Below are 26,104 nucleotides of genomic sequence, written 5' to 3'. Positions count from 1 at the left end.
TTAGGAGGGGTAGGTGATGGCCACTTCCTCCCCTTCCCTTCAACCTAATACTCCATTGCCTAACCGCCAAACCTTACAAAGTTGTGACGATTTGCTACGAGGTAGGCAAAAAAACTCAAATGGCCAGTGCCAATTTGACAAGTGGGAAAATTCCTACCAGGCCCCTTGGACAACCATGGCAACCAACCAAGGTCCATAGCAAGGTCAAGAAATAAGAGAGCCTAACCTAAGGGGGGGAGGGGGGAGAACTGGCCAAGCAGGGAGAAAACCAGGGGCGAGTCCTCGGCCATGGGCAGTTTAATAGCCCACGTCATGCCCCCGGACCATCTGAATTGGACGGCCTAAGGATGACGTGGCCGAGGACCATCCAATGGTGCAGGGGTGATCCCGCCCTGCATGCATGGGGAGGGCTTGCTCCCAGCCCTCAATGACATCTCCCCAGGAATGGGAAATGGCTTTGCTGGGATTCCCAATGGTGACAGCACTGGCGCATTCAGGTCCTGCTTACGGGCTTCTCATATGCACATGGTTGGCCACTATGAGAACAGAATAGTGGACAAGATGGGTCTTTGGCCTGATCTAGGAGGGCTCTCCTTGCATTCTATCAGCATGTCCTGCAAGCATCTGTAAAACCTCATGGGATTTTGCAGGCGCTCAGTGAGTATGCTCACGAAACCCCAAGGGTTGTTGACAAGTCCAGTCATATGTTCATGTTACATTATCAGCATCACCACCATCTTCAATGTATAGCTAGCCTTAAAAGGTCTATAACTTAATAGGAAGAGAAGTAACAGAAACAAAATGGAAGTTGACCGGCATGGCAATATATTTGTACACTTTGTAAATAATAGAGGACAGACAAAGAAGAAGACCTCTACCCTTCTCTACCCTTTCCATTAGTTTTTGTGTAGTGTTGTCTGCGCAACAAAAATTAATTTTTCCTGTCTATAGATCAAGCTGCACCTTTATCTTGCCCTCGTTAATATTCTGACTCCAACACATGCAGAGTCCATGGGCAGTTTATTTATTGACATTTTCATAGCGGATAATCAATAACTTTCAAAATATCTTGCTCACAGCACTCATCCATGTTACCCATCACAATGAGTTGTGGTGAGCTGTACTGGAGCAAAAAGGACACGCTCCAGTAAGAGCAAAATGATCCATTGCTTTTAATAAGCTCTCTCAAATATCATTTCAGCCAATTTGCATTCGCAAAACCCATGCAAAGTACACATTCCTAAAATTATAAGCAAGGAATGGGTCTAGAAGAGAGTTAATATAGAGAGTAGTGGACAAAGAGTGGGACTTCAGCCATTCATGCTCAAATTCTTGGGGTTCAAATTCTTGCTCAGACATGAAACTTACTTGGGTAGTTTTGGGTCAGCCATCTGCCTGCCATCTTAAGCAGCTATACAGGGTTGTTGTCAGGATAAAAGAAGAGGACAACCATGTATGTCATCTTGAGCTCCTTGGAGGAAGTACAGAACAACAGTGCAATGACAAAGAATCCACTGCAATATGAATAACTAATAGATATTAAACATTTTGAAATAAAATATTCTGAACAGATTCCAAATAGTCTCTAGCCATAGGACTGGCTCTTTGGTTAAAGTTGGCCTTTTCAGCATGCTGGATTTATAAAGCCTGAAAAGTCTATGCATCATAACATCAGGAGGACTATGGCTGTACTTGCATGCAATGCTAAACCAGGGTTAAGTGCTACATAGATGACCCCCAACAAGCCTCAATGAAGTGCTGGACTCATGTGTCTTTCCCTCCCCCCCTTCTGCATGGCTAGAAGGAAGAGAGCTGCCAATATTACTTTCCGCTTCTCTGAATCTCTTTATGTACAAACCAGAAATTCTAAATTGAAACAAATACTGATCAGATTCAAATAAGCCAAACCATGGGTGATGAAGCTGGCTATTAAGCTAGCCCTCGAGCATCCCTAGGAATAGTGTCCACTCTACAACAGAGAGAAGCCCAATGGGAAAGGTGTTGGGTCACTTTCATTCGTCCATTGGTTTGGGGACCTCAGGGTTCCTTCTAAGCTACCAAGGTATCAGGGATTAGGAAGAGTGGTAGAAGCCGCGGGCACAAGAACCCCCCAGGGAGGGCACAGAAGAAGACAATCCCAGATCCTGGTGGTGGGACACTGAAGAACAGTCTGCAGAAGGGATGAGCTGGGAGGTGCTAGAAGCGAGGGGTTTGAGTGATGGGGGAGTTGTCAGGAGAAGAAGGCCCTTCCAGGACACGGTTAGAGGCTGAGAGCCACAGTGCGATCGCAGACTCAGAGAGGAGTCAGAGGTTGCCCCTGCTACATGGCAGCAGGGCAGTCCCAGTCCTACTGGCTTGCCTCCCCCTCTACCACCTTGATCAAGGAGAGTCCTGCACGTTGCTGAGCAACAGGTCAGACAGGTCCAGAGGAGGAGCTCACCCCTCTCAATACCCCTTTTGTCAGCTTGGGAGGGATCCATAGTGAAAGGATAGAGGGGGAAGGATGGGCCCAGTGCTCAGTTTCAGCCCCGTCTCAGCTGGATTAAGGTGAACCAGAGGACTCTGTTGTTATTTTCTGTTAATAATGAGCTAATTGCATTCCTTGCATGCTGTGTGTGTGTGTGTGTGTGTGTGTGTGTGTCTTCCCTGTGGTTGACGTGGCTCATCAACAGCTTCTTGACATGAGGAATGGGTGGAAATCTAAGGTTGGAATCCTATAGCCACCTACCTGGAAATAAGTCCTACTGAACTCAATGGGACTCACTTCCGGGTAGGCAGCCAAAGATAATATTTCCTTCATCAGTAGACAGGGAAACCGTAAGTGAGGTTTGCTCAGGTCACCCATCACAAGATAAACAACTGCATCTCAAGATGGAAGAAATCCCACTTTATTCCCAGGAAGCTCCTTTGTGCCCTCATGGAGAGGGAAGTGGCGTCAGTGAGTGCTGCTTAGCACCACTGTATTTAGGCCTAGTTTTTATTCGATGTTTTTTTTAAACAGGAGGAAAGGAAGCTGTAAGAAGATTGGGCACCAAATTATCTTCTTCCTCTTGGTAGAATTAGGGCTTTATCCTGTGAACTGCCCTGAGACCTGCAGGGTATAGGGCGGAATACAAATTTAATAAATAACAAAATAATAAAAATATAGTGCTGCTGAGCAGGAAGAAGGAAGTCCCTCTAGCCCACTCTCCTCTCCTCTCCTCTCCCCAAAGAAAGAGAGTGTATGCAGCCTAAGAAACAAATCTGTCATGGGGGAAGGGAATGCCAGTATTGTGGCCAATTCAAAGGAACAGCTTGAAAGCAGCTGGAGAGTTTTGCAAAAATAAAAATAAAAAATGAGCACACAGAGCAGCTGCATGGAGAGAGACATGCACAATATTAATTATCCCTGTGTTATGGACATGGGGAGAGGGGAAATACAGTATTAGCATTTTTAATGCAACAGAGCGGAGGCAGCCAGAGGCAGTAGTTCATGCTCTCATATGGCTCTGCAAGGATGTGAACTGGTTTCATACCAGAGGATTCCAGGTGTTGTCAAACTGCGACACACAGAATGGGCCAGATTTCCAAATGTGTTGGTTGTAAATTATGTTGAATACTACTGGGGACTTTGTGGAGTGGAGAGGGGTTGAACGGTGGGAACAACTTCCATTTCATCTCTTTTGTTTAGTCATTAACTATGTTTCTACATAGTTTTTATTTCTAATGGGGTTATTTAAGAGAATATTTTGTTTTCCTGCTAATTGTGTTGCTTTAAATGTGAAGCATTATTGCATTTCTACCCGATTCCCGTTTGTGACGTTTTGTGTTGAGATTTTGCAATGTCCTACAAACAGGTTGTAAACCACTGAGAGATTCCTTTGGCAATATCAAGTGGTAGAGAAATGATTTAAATAATAAGAATAAAAATAATAATCATCTCCCCAACTGGGAGATAAAACGCTCTGTCTTCTCTTTAGAAATCCATCTCTAAAGATCAGATCATGAGCAAAAGCCATTCTGTTGGCCATTTCCTGAGGCTTAGCAGACCAGGTCCAGCCTAGCAGCCTCTAGCTGCCCACCTCTGTATTAAGCCTTCTAAAAAATGCAAGTGTTCAGACTTGCATAAGCAGAGTATTCAGTACTCATTTCTGTGTACCCCTTTCTCAATTCTGTCAACAAATTCCATTTGTACCTTGTTTCACACACCTCCAGCTAACTTACTTTTGCTTTTCAGTTCTGGACACAGATCCCATGGAAATGCCCTACTCTAGGGGACCATCACTCGAGGTGTTAATCAGTTTCTCTCTATTCAGACTCATTTGTCCAAGCATGTGAGTGGAAGACAGGATGGAGGGTGGTCAAGGGCAAGTCCATGTGCTTGTTAGCTGTTAATCCACTTTCCCCACATCTGAATTAGGCCAGAGTAGTCAGTGGTGTGTAGGGACGCGGGTAGCGCTGTGGGTAAAACCTCAGTGCCTAGGACTTGCCGATTGCATGGTCGGCGGTTCGAATCCCCGCGGCGGGGTGCGCTCCCGTCTTTCGGTCCTAGCTCCTGCCCACCTAGCAGTTCGAAAGCACCCCTAAGTGCAAGTAGATAAATAGGTACTGCTTTATAGCGGGAAGGTAAACGGCGTTTCTGTGTGCTGCGCTGGTGCTGGCTCACCAGAGCAGCTTTGTCATGCTGGCCACGTGACCCGGAGGTGTCTCCGGACAGCGCTGGCTCCCGGCCTCTTAAGTGAGATGAGTGCACAACCTTAGAGTCGGACACGACTGGCCCGTACGGGCAGGGGTACCTTTACCTTTACCTAGTCAGTGGTGTAGTGTAGGTTGCCAGTGCCCAGGGCCATGTGGAGGGGTAGGTGGGAGGGAGGAGTATACATGCACATTCAACTGCCTAACAGTGTCCATGTCACCCAGGAGATCACAGCCACAGAGATAAGAAAAGAAGAGTAGTTCCATTGATCACTTCCTGGTTTGCATGGAGAAGCCATTTTCATTGGAGCCTAGCATAGGAAGTGTGCAGCTGTATTGAGGCAGCTGTATTCTAATTTGTTAATTGGCCCAATAATATGGCTTGGCGATAGAGAGCTCTGCACACACCTTGGCTTTTTTGTGTGTGTTTTGTTTAATTAAGTCCCTACTTAAGAAGTGTATGAAAGCACACAGACAATCCTAAATTTGCTTGTGCAGTTTTCTGGTTTTGTGCAAATCTGAGGAATCTAAAGGGAAAAAGAATCTTCCATTCACGACTGCACCAGAAGTAGTTATGAGCACAGCCGGAAAATAAATGAAAGCATTGAGGAAGTAGTAGGCATGGAAAGGGGAATAGCAGGAAGTCACTACTGATCCACCCATTTGCGATCTTGAGTGGAGTGGTTTTGAAGCCTGATTTCCCCAAATTTATCAGATTATCCCTGTATTGGGTCAACCCAAATTTACAGGAAGAAAGCATTGAGATTGGTGTTCATTAAATGGAAATGCAAACAGCTGCCAACACACAATAAAGACTGGTGCAGACAAGCCCCAAGTCACAAGCTCACATTAAAAAAAATGCCCAGCAGGCAATTTTGGGGGGGGGGGGCATTTTCACTCATAAAAAAGTTCTTGCTAGAGTTAGCTTGCAGTAGGAATGTAAGGCACACATTACTAATCAGGATGCTCATTTGCTTGGCAAACAACTTTCTTCCACATTAACAACTGTCACATGTTTTCACACATAGTACAAGATGAAAATGGCTCTGGTTGCCTGAGGCTATAGGCATCTTCTGAACCAGAGTTGGGCTCCTCTATCTCATCCCTAAGCTTTTCTGTCAGATGCTATTATCCTTCATTGAAAAGAACAAGATCATAGAACCTCCAGAAACATATTGCTACATTGTTTTTGTTTTTCCTACAGATGGGAAGGTTTTTTCTTAATAGATCTTTGTGTAGTCTACACCCATTGCTCCTTGGCTCATCTCATTAACAATCGTTCCTTGGCCATTATTCAGACTGCATATTACATGAGGGTCCATGATTGGATCACTCGTTGATTTTTGTTTTCATTTTAATGCAATGCAAAGGGCTCCAAATTTGACCAGAGCAGTGGCTACGAAGCTTCCTGGGTAGCTTAGAGCATGTATCTTACCTCCATCCATGCAGCTGCTGAAGAGCTGAATATGATGAAATGATAAACAAATCAAATCAAATGCACATGTGGGAAAGAGGTGCATCTGTAGGTTTGCCTGGTATTTTAACTGCAGGAATTGCCACTGGTGAAATAACAGTTTATCTTTTAAAACTGAGCAGTAGTTTATCTCAGCAGCGGAAAGAGCTTTAGTTGTTTTTGTTTAAGGCGATATATATATATATATATATGCCTGTACTTCCATTCTCTTGTATTCTGGCCATATTGAGTGTCAATCACTGTTTCGAAATGCTGCTTTCTTCACCGTCAAAGTGCTCTTTGAAAAAAATCTAGAGAACTAAAATGCTGCATTGATGTGACTGGGTGTCTCTGCCCCCCTTCCTCCAGTTTCCTCATTGGGGGGGGGGGGAGAACACCAATGACAACTTTGGTTTAAGTAGCAGACTTCCTCCACAGACCCTCTCTGGCACTTAGCTGTAGGACATGCAGAAACTTCCTGTGGCTCAAAAGCCTGATGTTATTGCACACAGCCCAAAAGAGGGAGTCAAATTGGAGCAGACACCAGGCAGTCTATGGTTACAGCTGTCTGCATTCCTATTGATCTGAGGGTTTAGTCTGCCGTTCTGCCTTTATCATCCAGCGGCATCATGATTGCCATCTATTCTCTCTCATCCTCCTAACCTGGAAAGCACTTAGAGGGCTGTTATCAAAAGATTCAAGGCCTTAAAGAGAGAAAAGAAAAAAGGGGAATGAACATGCCTCAGAAGAAACAGTTGCCTAGCACCTTTGAAGAAAGTTTCTTGACACTTTCCCCATTTAATTAACACACACACACACACACACACACACACACACACCTCCTGAAACCATCAGTGATGTTTCCCCTCTTTGCTGAGCATCCCAGAATGATTTCTGACAGTGTTGGGTTATAATGAACCTCTTATCAAGATTGCCAACTCAAGACAGGCAGACAGGCAGGCAGATGGACAGACAGACAACTTGTATGCATCTGTTCAGATTCCTGCCTTGTTAACATCAGAACAGAAAGGAGGATTGGCATGGGGGGGGGGGATTTATAGACAGGAATTCTCTCCCCCCTACTATATAACACATAGCCACATGGATTCTTCATGTTGCAGTTGCTGATTGTTCTGCAAATGAGAAAGGCTGGCTCTGCAGAGTGAAGTTGATAAAAGGGATAAACCCAATATTTCTAAGGGGGTTTCTGCATTTGTTCTCCCCACCCCTTTTAGATTATCCTGGTACAGCAATGAATGATATAATTTTAGCAGCATGATCCTCTGCAAATGGAAACCAGTAACTCCTACAACAGCAAAGCAACACAATTGCCTGATAAAAAGAGTGTGTGTTTTCTAATAGCAGAACTGTATCTTTCTTTTATGCTTGCATTGCTGGAACAGTGGTCAAAGTCAGTCTCATCTATATATCTCACTACAAATACTACTTGTTCTAGAGATGGCAAAGAGAAGACACATTAAGAAGGTGTAGTCAGAGGGAGGTAGACAAGAAACGAATCAAAGCAAGGGTGGAAAACCTTTTGCAGATCAAGGACCAAAGTGCCCCATAGGGCAACTTTCTGGAGGGCAACATGCCGGTGGTGAACAGGGCCAGAGGCCAAATAAGTTAGACCAATGACCAAAAATAACCTGCATCTTTGTAGAGTAGGATGCATTCCTGCCATGCTAAAGTCAGAGGTTTCTACACACACATCTATTTCCATTCTCCAAGGGAGAGTCCTGTTGTTGTTGTTGTTGTTGTTTAGGTCTCCTGTAGTCTATTTAATGTATAGCCTTAATTGTCCAGCAACTTCATAACCTCCTCCCTTGTGCATGATGGCTGCTTACCTGCATGCAAAGACTTCATAGCCAAGAATGCCTTCATCTTTCTACCCAGGGAACTTACCTATGTCCTCTGACCACATACCACTGGTCACTGTGAAGGGAGGGAAGGTATACAGCCAACACATAGTTCTCATTGTACTGTGAACAGGATGGATTTGGCCGATGGGTATAATGCTTAGAGGTATGTATTCCTCTCCTTTGCTAACTTGAAAAGCAGGAGTGGCCAGCACGGTGCAGCAGGGCCACCAAGCAACCCTATTGATGCTGGCGTCATTGTCATATACTGGGATGGTGCAGAGCATTGGCAAGGTTGGAGCTGAATGGGTGCGCCAGCAAAGTCAATCTGCTGTTCCGTCCAGTGCACCCTTGCAGCCCTGGATTGCATACAATCAAACTAAATTGAGAAATCCTGCCCGCAAATGTATTATGCACAAGAGCCCAAAACAAAGTATGGGTGCCACTGATCCACAATCTGTCCTGTTTGCACAATGCAAGGTACAAGCATTCCAGTTTCGTACACAGCTGGAGTCTGGATGGGAAGCCTGGAGATGGACCAAAATTCCTATAAACCACAGCCATCACCCTTCCCTAATCCTACAGCCTACTGTGGTACTACACCAAATAAACAGGTAGGTACAGACAGGAGAGAGCAAACCCCCTCCCATGCTCATCTCTGCTCCCTGATACAGTTATTATACATACAAGACTGGCCTCCTGGTGGATAAATATAGGGGCTCTGGCCCACATATGTTAAGGATACAGCCCTTCCCTTTGGTACCCTCCAATTCATTACAAACTATTTAGATAGCTGCCAGATCAGGTATACTAGCAAATGAAGTTGGATAATTGGACAGTACCAACAATGGAAGCTGCACTGTATGTAGCCAGGCACACAGCTGTATAGTGGCAGTTCCCAGCATGCTCCTTTACTGCAAGCCCCGTCTTGGTGACATTGCATCATTGTGAACCGACAAGTTAACATTCAGAAGTACGTGTTCCCAATTAAAAGCAAATGTATCATTATGTGCTCAAAACCCACGGCCAAATTTAAGGCCATGTTTCTAAAGCAGTTCACATTTTCTTCTGCAACTGTGCGAAAATTCGTTTGCTAATATGGCTAGCTTCCACTTTCCTCCCAGGTAAACTTCATCAGCTTGGCTTTATACTGTTCTAAACCTACAGTGCCCAGCCTTTGACAAACAGCTGCTCTTAACGGTGAAAATATTGGTGCCTTTGTATATTTGCATTCTTCATTAATTCCTGCGTGTGTGAGACAAAGAACAGCTTAAAAAAAAACCCCACCCTTAATTGCCCTATTAATAGGCCTAAACAACTTACATCTCAACCCTGCCCCAGTCATCTTTCTGAACCACCACTGTTTATAGATTTCAACAAGCTGTGTCAGGCTTGGGAGATGACTCCTTGGGGGAAATAGAAAGAATAAGAAATATTTTTTCATTACTAGCTGTTGGCTGGCAGATTTTTAAGTTTTACAACCACAGCTGCTGAAAAGGAGTATTAAATCATTTCTAGGCATTTTTTATTTATGTATGCTGAAAAAAGCTGAAATGCAACAAACCCCAGCAAATTATTAGGTATTGTTTTGCCCGCTGACTCACTGTGTTATATGAAATAACTGTATGGGACAGAACTGAATTAGAAAACATTATGTTTCATAGACTAGAGACATGACTTGACCTTGAAATCTTCCAGGAATATCTGGGTGAGCCTGGGTACATGTGTTCTTGGTTTATTTGCTTTTAGTGTGCAGAATTAATGTTTTTACGCACTCAGGATGTCTTGGTTAAAAAACAACTGAAGAATGCCAACGTGCTGACAGAAAATGAATTTCTTTCATTACTGTTGCCACACATCGACGTCTTTTATTTCAGCGCTGTAGATATTTTTGTTTCCATAAATTACCCAGACCGTTTCTCACATGTGTGATTCAATCGGATGACTCCAGCGATCAAGAAAACAAAAGGAGAGTGATATATTAGTGATTATCTCTAGGGTCGTGCAAGTCGTCAACTGGCAGGCTAAGTACTGGCAAGAGAAGCATCTGTTACACACGTTTAAGGCAAGTCAGACATAGCCTGCAAAGTTACACGCAAGACCCACTCATGTTGTCCACAGCATAGCATACAGGTGAGGCGTTGTAGCTGTCCAACTCAGGCAACAGGCATCCACTTGCACAATGGGTGAGTCCACACAAGCAAAGTCCAGGAAATGCAGTCCAGGATCAATCCACATAGCCAAGCGTGAAGTCCAGCGGTCAGGATACAGTCCAGAGTCAAACACAAAGCATAATCCTGTAGACTTGAAGGAGTATCCAAGTCAAGCTCTATCAACATGGGCAGTTGAGCAAACATCACTTGCACAATGGAGCTTTCTTCTTCCTCTCCCCACCCCTTCAGCCCCCTGCATACAATGAATATCTGCTCTGCTCCAGAGTTGAGGGACCCTCTGGAAAATACCATATTTTTCTGTGTATAAGACTAGGTTATTTTCTTGAAAAATTAAGCTTAAAAATGGGGGTCGTCTTATACATGGGGGACAATTTCCCCCCATTTCCTCAATTTGGAGTCCCCAAAAAGTCTTATACATGGGGGCATCTTATAGATGGAAAAATATGGGGTGTATGGGTGGGTGGGTGTACTGGAGAAGGCATAAGAAGGGGAGAGTAAGGAGAAGTCCCATTGTGTGAGTTTTGCTCTCACAGCAGTGGACACAATCCATAGTTTTCAATATGAAAATAAATACTGTAGTTGCAGCCTCTTTACATGTACAAAATACGTCAGTCTCTCTTACCTATTGGATCCACATAGATCCCTTTGTCATAGAATCATAGAATTGTAAAAGTTGGGACCCTGAGGGTCATCTGGTTCAACTCCCTGCAATGCGTTTATCTCTCTTTTCAATGACCAAGTCTTCAATTTGGCTTACCATTTTATTTTACTTAATTTTTTCTGTACTGGTATTTGTTGAACTTGTTGTATTAAATGAAGTATCCTGGTTTTCAGCTGTGTAATAAATTATATATATATGTACTAACAGCAGACTCTGTCTTAGACTGCCAGCCTTTTTGTAGCTAAAATGGCACCAAGCATGAAAAGGAGAAAGGGAAAACAAACAAACAAACCCAAATGGCCCAATGATGATTTAGGATGCTCAGTGGCTAGAGAAAGAAGACTACCGGGGGGTGGGGGTGGGGACTGAGTGTCATGGGTCAGGAATCAGCTTCACCTGCTGAACAGAAGCCTGAAGGGGACAAAGGCGGAATGATTCCCCTGCAGCTGATCTGCCTTCAAGGACTCAGAGGAGAAGGCCCTGATGGCTTCAACCTTCTTAAGCAGAGCTCTCAGCAGCAATCAGATGCTGGAAACATTGCCTGGGATCCCCGGCTCCACCTACCTACCTCTGAATTAGCATATACAAATCTGGACCCTTTTGTGCTCTTTTTTGCGGGTGTGTTTCCTCTTTTTTTGGCAGTGTGTGAGTGGCCATCACACTGGAGGAAGCATGGGATAAATGTGACCAATAATAACCACGCAACTCTCCCCTGGCTTCCAGCCAACGCTACCTGATTGTATGTTACTGTTGTAGGATTTTACCTCTTGGAAATCATACACACTGGAGTTGCTAAATGGACACTGCCAGATCTGGTAGGCCTAAAATTAGATCTGCCAGCTGTGTTTTGATTTCTAGGCACAAACATGTCTACAGTGCCTTGGAAAGAATACCAAGTTGGAAGTTGGAAGGGACCCTGAGGGTCATCCGGTTCAACTCCCTGCAATGCGTTTATCTCTCTTTTCAATTACCAAGTCTTCAATTTGGCTTACCATTTTATTTTACTTTATTTTATAAAGTAATTATGCTGAAAATTATAAGAAAATTATAAGAAACCCCTTCTTCCTCAGCTCAAAACCTTATAAGTAGCTTCAGTATTTTACCATGCTCCCTTCTGCTGCTGTCACCACGATCATCAGCAATTCTTTCACCCACTTAGTCTCAAGATCCTGTGTCACAATGCCATTATTTAAGCTTAAATCAAGACACCTCCTTTTAATAGAAGGGTATCAAACCACATGGAGTGCCTGGCATGCTCTGGTCCATGGGGTCATGAAGAGTCGGACATGACTAAACGACTAAACAACAACAACATCAAACCACATACTGTGGTCGTGGGGCCCAGGCATCCTACCCCTTACGCCACCATTACCCCTTACTAACAGATGGATTTTCTGGCCTAATCTTGGCTGTGCTGCAGCAGCATCACTGCAGATGGCCAAAGGAAGGTACTGCAGCTCCCAGTACTGTAGTAAAAAGTGACAGAAGACGCCAATAGAGTCTCATCAAGCACTGCTGAGACGCTTACTGTGGCCTGGCTCCTTCAGCTGAACACTAACAATCTCTCCCTCTCCCTCTCCCTCCCTCCCTCCTTCATATTCTTAATATTGGAGAAATATATTGTAAGGGGCAAACTCCAGTCCTCTCAGCTGCATTCAGAATTTGGTCAACGTTTATGAACATCAGCAGAATGATTGGAAAAATATGTATTTCTTTGAATTCTTGGTTGATTATTTTTTTTGCACACAAATGCATTTTATCACACTACCCCCTGCAAATTTTAGCTTGTAGCATCCAACAGTGGAAAGTTGATTGGAAATTCCACCACCACCACCCCTCTGCACAAACATACAAAGGAACAAAAGAGAGGTTTCGGATCTGGATGAGGGGCAGCAACCGTATAAGAGGTTTGCAAGAGGCAATCAAGACTATTGACCCCAATAGAGAGAATACTTGCCAGATAAAAGGCTGCTTGATCCGGTGATCTGGTCTCATGGTTCACGGCAATTAAGGGGAGTTTCAGCTGGAGCAAGAACTTAACATTAAAGAACTTTTGCACATCTGCCTACAAAGCAGCCGGCTTTGTAGTCCACGTAGTTTCACATTAATCAACTAGAATTTCAGCAAGGGTAAAGAGTTTAACAGTAATGAACTACATTGCAGCTGGCTTTGTTGTTCACATAATTGTACACCTATCAATGAGAGTTTTGGCAAGAGTTTGAAACATCTTCAGGTGCATTCTAGGAAAGAGTTCAACTTAAAAGGCTTGTTGAATGAGGGAGGGAATCGGTAGGCACCAAAATGATAATAGAGATGCGTCTGTCTAATATTCAAGGAGAGGGAATTCCAAAGGGGAGGTGCCAATACACTAAAGGCGCAATTCCTCCTGATAAGATGTCTCTGCAGGAGGCTATATAAGGGGTGATATTTTTTATGCCTGAGTAGAATTGTCAAGAGGGACGCGGGTGGCGCTGTGGGTAAAAGCCTCAGCGCCTAGGGCTTGCCGACCGAAAGGTTGGCGGTTCGAATCCCTGCAGCAGGGTGCGCTCCCGTTGTTTGGTCCCAGCGCCTGCCAACCTAGCAGTTCGAAAGCACCCCTGGGTGCAAGTAGATAAATAGGGACCGCTTACTAGCGGGAAGGTAAACGGCGTTTCCGTGTGCGGCTCTGGCTCGCCAGAGCAGCGATGTCACGCTGGCCACGTGACCCGGAAGTGTCTCCGGACAGCGCTGGCCCCCGGCCTCTTGAGTGAGATGGGCGCACAACCCTAGAGTCTGTCAAGACTGGCCCGTACGGGCAGGGGTACCTTTACCTTTACCTTTAGAATTGTCAAGACGCAGCTTTCCTATATCTGTAAGAAACTGGCCTTAGAGACCCAGGTGAAAACAGTCCCAAGGGCTTACTAACAGGAGTATGGAGAGCATTAAGTGAACAACTGTTTCACTTAATGCTTGGCAGGGGGTTGGACTCGATGGCCCTTGTGGTCTCTTCCAACTCTATGATTCTATGATTCTATAACTGGTTGAAGGCAGAATATGTAAAATATGCCTGCAGCTGAAGTGAGTACAGTGGTACCTCGGGTTAAGAACTTAATTCGTCCCGGAGGTCCGTTCTTAACCTGAAACTGTTCTTAACCTGAAGCACCACTTTAGCTAATGGGGCCTCCCGCTGCCGCCGTGCCGCTGCTGCATGATTTCTGTTCTCATCCTGAAGCAAAGTTCTTGACCTGAAGCACTATTTCTGGGTTAGCGGAGTCTGTAACCTGAAGCGTCTGTAACCCGAGGTACCACTGTAAAAAGGACAGGCGAAATGAGATTGTTCTTGAGGAAATCTTTTTGTAGAAAAGATTCTAGATAGCTATAGTTGTGGCTGTTATTGGTGACTACAGGAAGTTCCCGAGTGTGAAAATCTATCAGGAGGAATTGTTTCCACCCCTAAATAACAAAACAAATTTATGGAGGGTCAAATTATGAAAAACAAGCTGCTGGCTTCGAAACAAACAAAAACCAGGACTGTGTTTTGATCATCTATAGATGGGCTCTCCTCTTACCCTTGCTAACACCGGTAGTTCAGTGGCAGCACACATGCTCTGCAGGCAGATTCTGTCCCAAGGTCACTCCCATTGGAATCTCCAGTGAAAAGGACCAAGAAGCGTATGATGGGACAAGACCTCTGCCTGAAACCCTGGAGAACTGCTGCTAGTCAGGATAGAAAATACTGGGGTAGATGGATGCAGAGGCTGACTTGCATCACTGCAACTGATCTGGATAGAGCTGGAGTGGGACAGTGGTAAGGTTAGGGCTGCATGAGCACACCAGCAGAGCCAATCCAATGGTCTGTCTGATGCTACCACTGGTGTGCCTGCACAGCTCTGACCCTGCCGCTGCTCTGCCTCATGCCCATTGTCAGGCGTGAGCCAGGCATAAATTACACTGAGCAAGTTGGAGTTAATTCTTTATTCTCAAGATCAGGATCTGCACAGGGGTGCCAGGCCTAATAAGCACAGCAACTCATCTCTGGCAGGTCTTGTCCCCATTGAAGCAGTCCTCTCCAGGGTTTCCCCCAAGCAATCAGAGACTTGCACCTGCGTGCCTGGCTTTCCTCCTCCCACTTCATGCCTCCTAGTCCTGGGAAACCAGGGAGTAGTGGAGCTTGTTGCAGCAGCAAGGGGAGACACCTGCGACTCTTCACCAGTCTGACTCATCTTTGCCTCTTCATTTTTTCATTTCACTTTTAATTTGTATACCGTCTTTCTATTTTACAATACCCAAGGCGGTTTACAAGCTGAAGAAACAAAGAATGTGCACCTTATAACAATCTAATCCAATACAAAAATGTAGAAATAAAACATAACTTTAAAATAAGCAACTTATATCAAATAAAGTAATATTCAACAATCTATTGCAGGCATAGGCAAACTCGGCCCTCCAGATGTTTTGGGACTACAACTCCCATCACCCCTAGCTAACAGGACCAGTGGTCATGGATGATGGGAATTGTAGTCTCAAAACATCTGGAGGGCCGAGTTTGTCTATGCCTGATCTATTAGAATAGTATAGAATAAGATTAAATATCAGCATATAAAAATTAAACAGAAATCCACTCTTAAACAAATATAATAAATAATTTCTAATCAATAAAAACTCACAGTGCATAAAATAATACAATACAAATTGAGAAGCAGAGACCGGAGGGTGGGGCAAGGCAGGTGGAAGAAGGCCTTGCCTGATGAAGTCTCTCCTCTCTTGGCCTCCCTCCTTTCCTACTTCAGCGTCTGCTTCTAATTCTGTACTTCTCTCTGCCACAGACTCTCCCAGCACACTAAGCCCTGTTATCTCTTCCCCTTCTGGCACCTCCGCTTCCCAGCCTTTTCCCTGTTGTCCCTCCAACCACTCATCACTGTCCCACCACAAGCCCCCTTGCTCTGAGCCTTCTTCCTTTGGGGGGGGGGGTCCCCCACCTGGTTCCTCCCACCATCCCTCTCCATCCAGCCAGTCCATGACAGCCATCCACATACGCTGAAGCCATGCTGCTTTGGGGAGGGAAGCTCTGCCGCAACACATGGGCCACGACCGTAGCTTCCAACGCCTGCTATTCACAATCCATTTTATATATAAGGAAGAGGCTGAACTATGACAGTTTTCAGTTTTTTTTGTCAAACAAACAAACAAACAAACAAACAAACGTGTTTTTGTTTTGTTTTCCATGAAGGTGTTTAACATGAGGGTAGTATTTCAGCTATGGTTATTCCACCACCATATAGGAAAGATGTTCAACAAGGTGTAGCCACTGGCTTTAGATTTCTGAAGAGCAACTCTCCAGTCAAACAGCAATGTGCCATCTTGCCAGGCCTTGGAAATGGATTGTGCATGGCATGAAATCAGTGGCTGACCCTTCTACTTGCTTTTACTGCCTGCCAGGCTTGGCGAGGGAAGGAGGGCCTGCATTCCAGATACACAAACTGGCATCTCGTGCAGTTTAGGAGATTTACAGTGGGATCTGTAAGAGGACGGCACTTCCAGGAAAATGTGGCTGTACACATTTTCACTCGCTCTCCTCTGTGCTTCGGCATCTTCGTCAAAGCCAGAAGTTTGAGTTTCCAGCGGTGTGCCTTCCCTTTCTTGATTTGCTTACTTACATCCCCTCTCTCTAGCCTAGAGCTGTGTTCCCGAGATGTTGTCTGGTTACAGCGTTTGCCAGCTTAACCAAGTATCTTGTAAGGAAATCATTTCTAATAAAGCTGGAATGCTGGGGTTTATCATTTTATAAGTGCAGGTCAGGATCTAGTTCACTATGTTAAACTCTCCTTGCTGCATATGATTTTTCAAGCTTTGTCAAGAACAAAAAAGTTCCAAGGATGTGCAAAGCATAGCTGCTTGGTTTCCATGGAGACACTGCTAGTTAGGCTATGGAAATTCTGAAAAGGCCAGAGGATGACTGACAATACAAGGCCTTAGCGGCTGATCTGAGGAGCCAGACTGAATTAATGAGATTTTTCACAGAGAGTTATTAGCGAGACTAGCGCGGTGTGGCACTTAGGCCTGCTTTCGTTTTTTCTCAGCTGTAGTCTTGGAAAGCAGGCATGGAAAGATTTAATTGCTATTTTTAAGCCCTTTAAGATTATTTTAACCTATAACATTTAAAGGATGTCATGAAAAGCAGGTTTGTTTACTTTTAAAAAAAACCATACACACATTTTGTTACTGTTACTGCTGGGGTGTTGTTGTTCCCTTCCCTTCCTTCTTCCTTTCTTTTTGTTGCTCTTTCTCTGTACAGCAACGGGACAGTCAATAGTACTTATTATACTGAGCAGCTAATTCCCACATGCTGAGAACACATTACTACTCAAAGTAGGTTATCTGGAGTTCCATTTAGAACCAAATGAGCGATACTGTGGCAGTGGCATTAAATTTTCCTAGGGCTGTATTAATTTATTACTACTCCTAATACAAACTGTTAATTCTGGTCTGAAATCAGTAGTTCTTTGAGGCACTACTGTATATATTTTTTTACTCAGCCCGATTTTCCTTTCTCAAAAATATTAATATAGACATCTTCAGTGCGCCGTTTAAATATAAAACACAATTTGTTTTCTCCCCATTTTTCTCAATTGAGTTCCCAGATGGAGGGGAGAAATCACTCCAATTTTTGTGTTATTAAATCATCATAATAGCATACTCTCAAGAATTCTAAAAACAACACTAAGCAGATGCAAGTACCTAACTATACAATCTTATACCTGTCACCTCAGAAATAAGCCCAATTGGATTCAGTGGGACTTACTCCCCTCTCAGTTTGTATTGGACTGTAACTTGCAGCGGAGCAAAATTCATTTATTGCCTGCAGCCAAGAGTAGATTCTAAAAATACAAGAGTTTGGAATGGGGATGGGAATCACTCATAGGAATGGAAAAACCCCCTATGCTTCCTAATCACTTGTACCCTTTTGAACTAAGTAGAAGCAACAGGAGAAACAATGAGGTCACCTTCTAAATATAGAATGAGATTAAGGGAGGGAGAGAAATTTGATTCAGTTCACATTTAAAGGTAAACCTACAAAAACCATACTTTTCAAAAACAATGCAGGAATCGATGCCCAGGCATCCTTTGAAATTCCAGCTTCTATGAATTATGCACTTCAATCCTCTAGCCAAGTAATGTGCCCCACAATGCATATACCAAGGTGAAGCTTTCATACAGAACATAACTTACCGTACGCTGAAATCCTTCAAAAATGTCAAAACTACATACAAAAATAGGTTTACTGGGGGGGCGGGGGATGATGCAAAAATGTGGATGAAATGTGGAGCACAGAATTTCAGTTTGGGGGAAATGAGAAACTTGGAGAAATGAAATTTGTCTACCTCCAAATGAGACATGTGTACTGAGTGGCATATGAACATGCTTTATTTATGCAGTTGTGTCATCCCCTTTCTAGTCCAGGGGATGCTTCTAACCTACTTTACAGGGTTGTTGTGTGGGTAACATGGAGAGGACCTTGAGTTCCTTGGGGCAAAGATGGGATGTGAATGTAATAATAATAAACAATATAATGTTGATTAAACTACAAATAAATGTTCACCTTTTTTTTAAGTTAACCAAACTTCATGTAAAATGTGTAGAGGAGTGTTTGTGGTGGCGAGGGAGCATCTTCCTCAACTCGTATCATTAATTAATAGCTTTAAAAAATTGAGTCAGGCACATATACACCATAGTAAAGCCAGAGTTCTCAATAGCCTTTGATGGTCCAGTGTTTTAGAATGCAGAGGGGGAGGGTGTTTTCCTTTCAACTACAACACAGCTCTGTATCTGCTGAAATCAGTAGCCTTGGAATAGTGGGATGACTTGCTGGGGAATTGCGGCTACTTACTGTGGGAGCAGGTGACGCTGTGGTCTAAACGAGAGCAATGGGGTGAGCTCTCATTGCTCTGTGCCAGCCTCTGCCAACCTAGCAGTTCAAAAGCACACCAGTGCAAGTAGATAAATAGGTACCACTGCAGTGGGAAGGTAAATGGCGTTTCCATGTGCTCTGGCTTCCATCACGGTGTTCCGCTGCACCAGAAGCGGCTTAGTCATGCTGCCCACATGACCCGGAAAACTGTCTGTGGACAAATGCCGGCTCCCTCGGCCTGAAAGCGAGATGAGCGCCACAACCCCATAGTCGCCTTTGACTGGACTTAACCATCCTGGGGTCCTCTACCTTTTAACCTTTTACCTGCTGCTACTTGGAAAAACACACACACAAAACCACCCTCAAAACACAAACACAAAACCACCCTCTCATGCATATGTTCCAGGGAGATGTAAAGCCATAACATTCCTTCTGCATAATCCACAACAAAAGCACATGCAAGCAACATTCCATAGATTCCTGTACAGTAGACTAATCCACTTAATCTCACTGTTAGTGCCTCTCACAGGAATTTCACAGGCATTTTTTATTTGATGGTTTGTAACATTCCTGATTAGTGTCTCTGTGTTGTTGTTTTTTGTTATTGTCATTGTTTTCAATCTCACCAAACTGGTGTTGTTCTTATGCATGTTTAAACACTAGCATCTTTAAACTATCTATATTTTTCCAGTCCTTCCAATAGATTCTCTTGCCATACTGCTGTATTTCTGCTCTCAGAGTTAATAAGCGTTTGTTTTTTAAAAAAAGATTATTATTTTTAAAGGAGCTGTCAGATCCCTTGAAGAAGGAAAAGAACCCTGATCAAAATATTTGGAGGTAATTTTCTTTTTCTTTTGTATTAGCAAATGATAAATATGAGACAGAAATTATGTGGGTAATGGGACAATTGACTTAAAAAGATAAATTAAAGTGACATGTAAATTGCTCAAAGAGCACTGCAGTGCAAATGGTATATATGACAATAAATGGACTCCCGAACAGATTTACAAGGCAATCCTATACACAAGAAGTTAAACTGAGCCAGATTAAAATATGCCAGGATTCAGTCTAAATCATCCTGCCACATAGCGCTTGATCAGTGTTTGTCCACAAGACAGTTTTCCAGGTCATGTGACTAGCATGACTAAACCACTACTGATGCACAGAGGACCGTGACGAGTGCCAGAGTGCACAGAAATGCCGTTTACCTTCCTACCGCAGTGGTATCTATCTACTTGCACTGGTGTGCTTTTGAACTGCTAGGTTGGCAGAAGCTGGGACAGAGCAACGGGAGTTCACCCTGTCACTCAGATTCGAACTACCGACCTTCCAATTGGCAAGCCCAAGAGGCTCAGTGGTTTAGACAACAGTGCCACCCATGTCCCTAAAGCTCCCAGAGCAGCACACAGGGTAGGAAGGGATCATTGGGTGTTACAAGCTGATATGTTTGCACAGATTGAGTCTTCATAATAGCACAACATTGAATTCCATCCCATATGAGAAATAAAAGAAGCAATAAAAATACAATTAAAAATCAATTAAAAATCAATATAAATATTTAATGCAATGGATGTGCCCTCTCCCATCTTCAGCCACGAATTCAGAGGCATGTTGCAGATCACCTGATTTTAGCTTGCAGACCACAGATGGTCCGTGGATCACAGTTTGAGATCCTTCAGTGAGCAGGAGAGATAAATAGACGAGGCTGGCTCAAAAGGAATACATCTTCTGATCCAGACAAAATTAATGGTTGCTGTTGATGCCAAGGGGGAGACTCGGAAACTTTTATACATTTTTTTTAAAAGCCTGTCAAAACTGAGGCTGATGTAGGGAGGTATTTTAACTGTAGCAACTCCCAAGAACCCAGTATCTAAATTAAGCTCAATTTATCCAAGGATCCCAGGACTGTGTCATGAACAGGCACAGAACATTAAAAAATGCACCCGAATGGCTTTAAATAAACCCAGAATGAAACAGATAAGCACAAAGTAATACAGTGGTACCTCGGGTTAAGAACTTAATTCGTTCTGGAGGTCCGTTCTTAACCTGAAATTGTTCTTAACCCGAGGTACCACTTTAGCTAATGGGGCCTCCCGCTGCTGCCGCGCAATTTCTGTTCTCAACCCGAGGTACTATTTCTGGGTTAGCAGAGTCTGTAACCTGAAGCGTCTGTAAACCGAGGTAGCACTGTAGTGGCTGCTATTGGTATCTGTAATAGAGATAGCCAGGAGAGAAAGGAGAGAAAGACTTCAGTGAGCAAGAAAGGGATGTAGAAAATATAAGTTGTGATGTGAGGACACAATCCATCCTAAATTAAGTGCTTTTAAATACCATTGTTTTCAATGAAAATATAAGCATGCATTTAACTTTTCCCCACTGAAATCAGTGAGACTTTAAAGCTGCAGTCCTGACTCCTGTGGAAGCTCACTCAAGACTGAGTCCCGTATAACTCAGTGGGATCAGGTAACATGATGGATGGATTGCAGTGCTATTTTTATAGAAAAAGAGGTGCCAGAACTCACCATGAACACCTCCCTCGTTCTCTTATTATGGCAACGGCGCTCACCTAAGAGGTACCAGAGCTGAGTTCTAGCGAGTTCCAGCTGAAAAAAGCCCTGATGGATTGTATCCTGAATATCCTTGCCTTTCTAGAAATCCTAGAGAATTTATCTGGCAGCAATGTGACCGCTCAGTCCTCTCTACTCTGGATTTTACTCTCCATATTTCACAGAATGCAATGAAGCTGAATGATTCAGGACAGATAAGGTAAGGTACTTCTTCATGCTGCACAGACTTATATTATGGAACTTGCTTCCACAGGAGGCTGTAATGGCCATGAACTCTGATGGCTTTGAAAGAGGATTGGACTAATTCATGGAGGAGAAGGCTATCAATGACTTCAAACCCCAATGGCATCTGGGCAACTGCTGTGAGAACAGGTCACTGTGAGATGGCCCACTGGCCTGATCCAGCAGGCTCTTCTTAAGCTATGTTCTTAAGCACTAACTCTCAACAGAAAACATGGTTTTCTAGTTTGCTTGTTGTGAACAATAGGAACCCACTAGGGTTTCTAACTGACCAGCAAAAAATCTAGCCTGGTCTGTTCTAGTTGCTGCATAACTGTAGCTTGTTCTGCAGAAATCAGCAGGCGAAAGTTGCATGGCACAATGGGAGCAGGGGGGCAGTAAAATAGTTGGCAACTTTAAAAACAACCATGGAAAGCTTGCATTTCATTTGGGAATGAGCAGAGATTATCCCAAATTCCAAGTTCAATACCCACAAACTCTTCTTTTTCAAGGCAAACAGATTTACTTAGATAATTCATCAGGCAAAACATGCAGCCAATGAACATCCCTATAATTATACTATCATTTATCAAAGATTTTCCCCTTCATGTTCAGCCCTCAATTATAGTTCATTCTTCATTTCTGAGGCAGACACCACTAACAGCTAAGCATGTTAAAACTCAAAACAGAATCATCCATCACTTTTGTTCTTAAGCCATTCAATGTGTATTTGACAAGATGATCATGAGTGATGTTGGTGTTTTCTTTCCTGAAGCTGATAAGAGATTGGCAACAACTTTACAGAGCACACTGGCCAATGAACCAGGCTGTCAGATGATGAGATAAGCTAAGATGCTGCATCTTACAGAGCTCATGCATGTATACAGTGACAGCCAATGTTACAAGTTGCAAGGGAACAAATAGCTCTGGTGGAATATAGGTATTGTTCATTCAAACCTAACCAGCCAATATTGAACAGTTCAAACAGTTTGTCACCATCTACTCTGATCCACTTTTCTATATGATACCTGTAAGTTTGCTTTTGCCTGGATAGCTTTTTAAATCTGAAGTATTACTAAGCATTTATGTCTTTCGAAAGGCTATGATATGCAAGATAAGATTTGCAAGGCGTAATATACATTCATGTTCTTTGCAGGAAAATCAGTTAATTCAAATAATGTTTTAGTGCTCTGGTGCTTCCCATCAAAATGACAACTTCCATTCTGCTCTGCTCTACAGCTTCAAACCCTTTTGAGGTTGCGAATACCCAGTAATGATGAGGCCTCTAACAAATGGAAGAGTTGGAACCTGTCTGGAACTGAGGTGAGTCCATTTGGGCCTTGTACAATGGTTGTGGAACAAAATCTTTCTCTAGACACCATGAGTGTTGAATGACTTTTCACAGTATTTGCAACCGCTTCTGCCAGGAATGCTTGGTCCTCACAAAGTATTGGTCAAACTCCTCACATCTCTCCATTTCCATTCTTCTGCTCCCTCTCTCGAGCCGGCATGAAGAGAGCAGATAAGTTCCCTGTCCCGGGTCCTAATGCTGCCCCTTCCTCTGAAAAGCCACTCCTGAAAATCAAAGGAGGGGAACTATCCAGAACCAGGCTATGCAGGCAACTCACCTGCTTGTACCACAAAAGCATAGTTTTCTTCTCAATCCAGAATCATTCGTGCTCAGCCTCAACATGCTGCTTTCAGTCTAGAGCTCTGAAAATGACTTGCAATAAGTAAACATACATAAGATGGAACTATATCGATCTCCCATTGAAAATGGCAGCCTGTGGCTGAAGTGGCTGTGCACCAAGCCTAATTTGATTTGAATTGGGGTAGGTGTGAATCAGTCTTTTTTCCTGGCCCCAGGACCCCACCCTGCTGTGTGGACTAAAAGCAGACAACTAATGGCACCAGTTGCTTTAGTTCCTGTGCAAAGCAGCATCACTGTCTATGTATGCAAAGCCGACCACATGGGGACTGTGGAGCAGAAAAGGCAGCTCACTGTGGGAAGACTATAAATTCTGTAATAACAGGGCCTTCCTCCTGGGCTTGGCCATCTATCATGTAAATATTTTAGAGTCTGAGTTCATCTCCTGGCTAGAGAGATTTTCTGGCTGCTGTCCCAAACTGACGCAATGCTCTCCATGACTGGGACATTTATTACATGTGCTGCATTAGGCACTCAGTGCATGTAGCAGTAATCAGACCTGGAAGGGGAGGGAGGAAAGTTTAGGAATATATGTATTTTGATGCTGTTCTACTCTGTACAACCTATGACATCATCTGAAGAAGGCCACACTCCGTATATCGTTCTCCTCTCCCTTCCCTTGCTCTTCCTCCTTCCTCCCCCTTCCCCTTCCCTCTCAACTGTTATAAGAAAAAACTGCTCCTTTCCCCCTTATGCTAGCAGTTTGTCAAACTGTCTTGCCTTTATCTCATCTTACACACGCTTTGCAAATAAGCACGGGGTGATTGATGCACTGCTAACTTCTTTTTTAAAAAGAAGAAGTTGGGCTAAATAAAGCAGCCCTCCCAAAAAACAGTGCTTTGTGGAAATGTAAGGGGAAACCCATCCATCGCTCTGTGCAGTGTCTTAAAAAGCCTTATCTCAGCAAAGAGAGCACAGGGGGGGAGGGAGGGGGAGAGAAGAGCCTTTCCCAGATAAACAAAAAAGACCTCCAAAGCTCCCTTTTCTTGCACCACTCCCACCTCTTTAACCTGACTGGGCACCCCTAAAGGAATTCACAAAAGCATCTGTGACCCCCTCGGCTCTTTGTAAAAGTGTGCATCCCCTCAAAAGATCACGCCAGGGAAAATCTTGCCTGCTTAATTGCGCCCAAATGTTGCCACCACAGCTATTACAGAAACCTGTTAAAAGTTTACTGCTGGCCTGTGCTGATGGTGAACAGTAAATCAACAGATGAATGCGAAACGTGTCATATTGACTCATGTGGGAGCAGACAATAGAGGCTGAACTTTCTACATTATTATTACTGCTTTCCTTCTGCAGAGATTAAGGAGTGGCTCTGCAATTTGTCATGCACAAGGAGGACAGAGATAATGAAGTGGGGGCTTAGGCAGGCAGACCTGGGATGTTAACAAATGCTAGCAGGTCTGAGTGACAACTCAGCAGCAAACAGAGCTTCTCTCTCTTTGTTTTACAGTTATACTACAAAGGCTGTGTTCAGGCGGTGCTTTATTCCCTCTTCCTGGCATTTCTGTACCTGTTAATTTTCACATTTTATGTGATCTTTCTCATGATGTAAAATCCAGTTCTGGAAATCTAGTGGAAACTAGTGGCAATTTAGTGCCCCTTTCCATGTTAGTTGTTTGGAGAAAAAAATTGTTTGCAACCCTGGAAATCCAGAATATTGGGGGCACGTTTGCTTATGTAACAAATTTTGGGGCTATAGTTTGGCATACCTCCTAGTGAACCATGGGGGAACAGAACTGTGCATGTCCAGAAAAGGCGAGGGAGTTTGTTGTTGCATCACACCAAACCACTAAGATGAGTGAAACACTACAGTTCCACAATGCAATAGGTACTGCAATGCAAAAGGAACCAGTGAAATTAATGCAATAAACCAGGGGTGGCCAACTCCCAAGAGACTGTGATCTACTCACAGAGTTAAAGACTAGCAGTGATCTATCCCCTTTTTGGGGGTTCAGGTTAAACTTTTTTTACGAAGGAGGAAGGCCCATTTTGGGGGGGTTCGGGTCAAAGTTGTTGAGTTTTTCAGGGAGCTTTTTTGCTGAGTTATTTTTTAGGGGACCCACAGTTCAGCTTCTTTGGGGGGAGCCAATGATCTACCAGTGATCTACTGCAGATGTCCAGTGATCTACCAGTAGATCACGATCTATCTGTTGGACATGCCTGCAATAAACCTCACATCTGAATGCAGCCAAAGTTAAAGCAGTCTCCCCTCCCCCAGGTTTATCTACTCAGCTTCTCCCTCTGTGGAATCCCCTGGATTTGATATTAAGCTCTTTAAATACCTCTGCTGTGTCGGATAGGAAGACACTGTGGCCTTTGTATGCCTTTCAGCATTAAAAAGAACACTCTGCATTATTGTAGTAAAGTGAGAGAATGGTAAAATATGGCTGATCACCTATTCTCCATGTATACTAGGTACAGTGGATGTTCTCACTCTATCGTGCGGGCATCTCAATTTGCAAGCGCCAAGACCCAGCAGTCAAAACAGCCAACAATCAGCTGACTGTCAGCACTTGCAGATCATAGCACAGCATACGTCAAATGCACAGCATGTAAGAAATCGGGTGGAGACCAGGTAGGCGTGGTTGAAATGGCGGGCCAGATGGGGAGGCACGCCTGGAATGCAGACTCCCCACCACTGAATTAAGCCCCTAGACATGTGATGCACTCGGTGCTGAGAGTTAGTTCACAGTGATTCCTTTGTCTTTCCTTAAGAAATGTTGTGAGTCTGTCAAGCATTCCAGATGGCAGACAAACAAAACGTACGACACGAGATATCCAACGAAACTCGCTTAAAAGGAAACAACCCAAACAGTTCATAAAACAGCTGGAAGCCAGTTCATTTACAGGCAACTTTTATGGTTATAAAAGATCATCTGTTGGGACAAACTTTCT

At 43.8% G+C, this 26,104-nt stretch overlaps 1 long non-coding RNA gene across 1 annotated transcript; it reads left to right on the top strand.

The window, feature by feature from the left end:
• The first annotated feature begins 21,265 nt into the window (after positions 1 to 21,265).
• Positions 21,266 to 25,779, top strand: LOC114600078 (uncharacterized). Its single transcript, XR_003707463.2, has 3 exons — positions 21,266 to 21,475; positions 22,735 to 22,818; positions 25,625 to 25,779. It is a non-coding gene; the product is annotated as an uncharacterized LOC114600078 (long non-coding RNA).
• Positions 25,780 to 26,104: the final 325 nt, after the last annotated feature.

This window comes from Podarcis muralis, chromosome 8 (assembly GCF_964188315.1).
Source record: "Podarcis muralis chromosome 8, rPodMur119.hap1.1, whole genome shotgun sequence".
NCBI classification, from domain to species: domain Eukaryota; kingdom Metazoa; phylum Chordata; class Lepidosauria; order Squamata; family Lacertidae; genus Podarcis; species Podarcis muralis.
This window is presented reverse-complemented; position numbering and strand designations above follow the sequence as displayed.